The following is a 4,361-nucleotide window of genomic DNA, read 5'->3' as shown; positions in this document are numbered from 1 at the left end:
TGGGACTGGCCCAGTATACCTTGGACCCAGTGACATCCTCCGCGCAGAAACTCCAGCACAGGGGGTCCTCCAGAAGCAGACGCAGAGACAGCTTATTGAGCCTCCCACCTCCGTGTCAAGTTGGACACTGCGTCCTGCAGCCTCGAACTCTCTGGTTTTCCCCTTTCCCAGTGTTCAGTCACCCGGTACATGGGCGGAGGTCCCTCTGAGAAGGGCTGGGGGACCATCCCAGTGTCTTCCCGCCATGCCGCTGCAGCATCCTTCCCCTGGGCGACCCGGCCACCTCCCTAGTCCATGGTTCCAGGTCGGAAAGCTGCCTCGGGCAGAACCTGGGCGAGAGATCGTGACTTGTTTGTCGGGCGGCTGACCTCGGCCTCTTGCTGTCTGTTCTTGCTCTTCTGAGTTTCCACTCTAGGCTGTATCTTGGTCAGTCACCATCCACGTGCCCCCAGGGAAGCCATGTGGTACTGAGCACGGCCACCACTCTGTGAGTGAGGCCGCCTAGTCAGTGGTGTCCGTCATCATGAGCCTTCTGGTCCTTTATCGCTGACCTGGGCCTCTGCTGCAGTTCCTGGGGCGGCGGGAGGTGTGGTCCCTTTCCTCCCATTCCAGGCCTGGCAGGCCGTGCCCGTGTGCTCACCCTGGATGGGGGCCTGGCAATAGGCTGCCACTTCTTTCTGCTTTTCCTGGGACTCTCCCAGTTGCAGCACGTCCAGTCCCACAGCAAGTCGGGGTGGTTGGTCCCCCTGCCTCCAGGGATGGAGGGCACCTGTGGGGAAGACCAGTGTAATTTTTTGCTCCTTCAAGGCTGGGGTCGGTGTTCTAGATCTCTATGGGAAGGACAGGCTGCCACCACAGGATGAGAAGTTTCAGAGACACCTGGGGAGTCCAGATGTTCCTGCTCCATGGGAAAGGGATGCTGGTTTTCCCACGTGGGCATCTGATGTTGGCATAACAGACCTGCCTTGGTTGAAGATTCAACTGTCTTTGATGTTCAGCCACTCCTGTGGAATCCTGGGTTTGAACTTTGTCCACTGCCTGAGATGGGGCCACTTTGTAGGCTATTGAGGAGACTGGGGCTTCCCCTTAGTTTTCACTTTGTCAGTTACCCTAAGCTTTGCAACCCCACGTGGGCCATCAAAGCCCGGAAGTCACCTCTATCCATTCCCATAGGTCTCACATGCCTGGATCTTCTCGCCTGTCAAGAAATTCCTCTCCACCTGCTGGCTCAGCGAAAATTTCTAACATGAGTCTTCTAGCAGCTGAGCTGTCGCCTTGTGTCCGGGGTTGTCTGCACACCAGTTACCGCCAGGATGGGATCCTCATTTCCAAAGGGTAGGTGAGGATCAATCTGGTACCAAGACCCCATCTTACCACCTGCTTTTTGGACCACTCCAGAACCAACCGTCTCAGGTTGGGGCCTTCAGGAAGCTGATGCTTAGAAGGAGTTAGGGTGCCAAAGGCCGATTGGTGGCTACTACTCACTAAGGGAGCAGGGAGTAGTCAGGGTTGGACAGGATGTCCCTTCAGCCTGTGACATGGACCTGACAGTCTCTATCAGCCCCTCAGGGAGCAGCAGAGCCAAGATTGTCATCACAGGTCATCAGAGGCCCACACTGGGTCCGATGTCAGGCCCTTGCAGTGCCTGAGGCTTTGCAGTCCATACTGATGGGATGGGAGAAGCAGCATCTGAGTTTGGTGCCCCAGGAATGGGTGTGTGCTAAGCAGAACACATAGGCACCAGCCACCTTTGTACCTGCAGACCTCACTCCACTCTGCAGCCAGTTGGGCTAGGAAGGGGTATGCTTCCGGGGCATTTGCTAACCATGCATCTGTTTACATCTATGTAAACATGGCTGAATGGGAGAGGGCAGATCTGGGTACAAAACATCGTAACGCAAAACAGATTTAAGTCAGCAGACACTCACTCTGTAAGAGGCTCCATGACAGTGCAGGTACATATGTGCGCACTTCTCTCTGTCACTCAGTGCCGAGAAGGGTACCTTCTAGGGCAACCTGTCAACTGCGGAATGTGAAAGGAGGCAGAATGAGATTAGGTGAATGTGAAGAGGAAGGATCCACTGGCTCAGGGCAGAAGGATGCAGAGAAAAGGGTCGTTTGAACTGGGTCTTGAAGGTAATAGGTGTCTCAGGTAGGAATTGGGGGACAGGCCCTCTGAAAAGGCCAGATACCTGAGGGAAATGAGAAGATTCTTGGCCAGAGTGATGAACTTGTAGACTGAGGTCATGGGAAATGCATCTGGGAACTAGACCAGGTTCACCTCATAGAGGCCACCCTTAGGTGTCTGGGCATATCCTGGGTGCAGCTGGTCAATGCCCTCACTTGCAGTTTTAATGATGAACTTTTGTTCTGTCCCTGAGAAGAATTCATTGATTCATTCATTTGGGCAATTAGTCATTTGACAAACCTTTGCATGCCTCTGGTAGGCCAGGCAGCACGTAGAGACTGGGCACACATGGTAATAAATTGCAGCCCTATGTGGCCCAGGAGCAGTCTTCCACAGATGAGCCGTGATTCCTGCAGCATGCTCCTGTCCTTGCTGATCTGAACATAGGGGCCGTCTCCTTTTGAGACTGCCTTATTCTCCTGGTTTGAGATGAGGTTTCCAACTGTTCTTGACTTTAGAAGGAAGTTTGGAGAGATGACATTAGGTCTTTATGTTATGAGGATTATTGTGGGGATGGGGTGAGGGTGTTGGGGCCAGGCCCTCCTGAACCCTACCAGAAGGTTGATTTACCCAATGTGGCACCTTGAGTTGCCCAGGCTGAGCAGTGTAGCCCAGAGAAGATGTGGTGTGGGTTTGCCTAGGCTGCGTCTCAGGTGGCCTGAGCTTTAAGTGTCCAGGCTGAGAGAGGAGTATAGCAGCGTGTACCCCTTGCTCACTACCTCTGGACATGCTGCCTTTGGAGGAAGAGGGTATGTGGTGAAGTCAGGATGATGAGTCATGTATCCTTGGCATGTTGTATCACCCAGTACAGTGTTCGTAAAAATGGTACTTGGAGAAAGCTTTAGGAAAGGGGCCTGCTGTGTGTATGAAATGACACTAGAGTTTGACAAGAGTAATGTAGGGCTAGCTCATTGTGCCATCTGCTGGCCGACTCATCTAACTTCACTTTGAATTGAAGGTGGTAGGTCATCAGAGATTTTATCAGTGAGTAGCTTCCATAGCAGAAAGCTCCATGCAGTGCTTGGGGGGCTGGGGAGGAGCGGTGAGTAAAAATAAGGTGCTAAGAAACCCTGCTTGCTTGTTCCTTGTGAAGGGCCTATACTAGTAGGCCAGACATTGGCATGGAAGCCCATTGTTTGAATCCATGGATCCGTGAGCATGGAAGTGCTCCCTTTTCTGAGTAGGCATGTGTTTGTACAGCTTATAGGCTGGACCAGCACCCAGGGCACACAGGGCTGGGGTGATGCATGGCTGTGAAGTGGTGCGCTGACAGTCCTGTGAAGCTTTGCAGTTCACAACATACTTGCCCTTGGGTCCTTGTGTCCCGGCTCAGGAAGGATGCCTGTCCAGGTCCCTTTCCTCATCCTAGTACCACACTGGATTTTCCCTGGGCTCCTGGGACTGCATTATCATTCTCTTCACTTTAGAGACGAGACAGCTGAGATTCAGAGAGGGGAGGTGGTTTACTTCAGGATGTACAGTAGATAACTGAGGCAAGATTCAACCAGTCCTCCTGACTCTGGTTATCTGCTCCCTCTACCCACAGAGGGTAGGGGGTAGACTATGGTACTTGGAAGGCCCTTTCAAGCTGTGGAAGCATTTGATGCTCTGACTGTACCGTTTGGGACTTAAGTCTTAGCTGTCTCTTTGGTTCCTGGATTGCTTAATTCAGTTCTATGCCTGCCAAGCACAGGTTCTCTCTGCCTGTGATTCAAAAAGCCTGACTCCTCTGAACCACTTCCTCCTTCTGTCCACTCAGTGTCTACCTAAACCTCATGTTTGATTTCTCACCCTCAGGTGTAGAAGAAAGACAGCTCTTAGTTTGGGTCCTTGTGTTGTGTTTCAGCTCAGGCTATCGCTCTATTCCTAGGTCACATGGTGGTCACTCATTCCCATGTATTTCTGCATACTGGTTATCCGGAATTCGTTCTCATTTCCTTATTTCTTTGCTTCTCATTGTGTACTCTCCTTTTTTCTGCCTTACTATCTGGGTCCCAAGCCTTTTCTGTGTTTGGTTTCTCTTCTGTAACTCTCTGGAGCAGACACACATGTATAGTGAAGTTATGAAATTTATGACTAAGCTTTAGGGTCACTGGCTTGTACAGGCCTTGAAGAGGCCCGAGCATTATCGTTTATGCTACTTATATGGTTTGTAAAATCTACGAGAGATTTT

The 4,361-nt window shown here is 51.6% G+C and overlaps 1 long non-coding RNA gene across 1 annotated transcript; it reads left to right on the top strand.

Moving 5' to 3' along the window:
* Positions 1–6: 6 nt before the first annotated feature.
* Positions 7–2,075, top strand: LOC120587401 (uncharacterized). Its single transcript, XR_005648956.1, has 2 exons — positions 7–1,018; positions 1,174–2,075. It is a non-coding gene; the product is annotated as an uncharacterized LOC120587401 (long non-coding RNA).
* The last annotated feature ends 2,286 nt before the right edge of the window (positions 2,076–4,361 follow it).

Source organism: Pteropus medius, unplaced genomic scaffold (genome assembly GCF_902729225.1).
Source record: "Pteropus medius unplaced genomic scaffold, Ma_sr-lr_union100, whole genome shotgun sequence".
In the NCBI taxonomy this organism is placed as follows: Eukaryota; Metazoa; Chordata; class Mammalia; order Chiroptera; family Pteropodidae; genus Pteropus; species Pteropus medius.
This window is presented reverse-complemented; position numbering and strand designations above follow the sequence as displayed.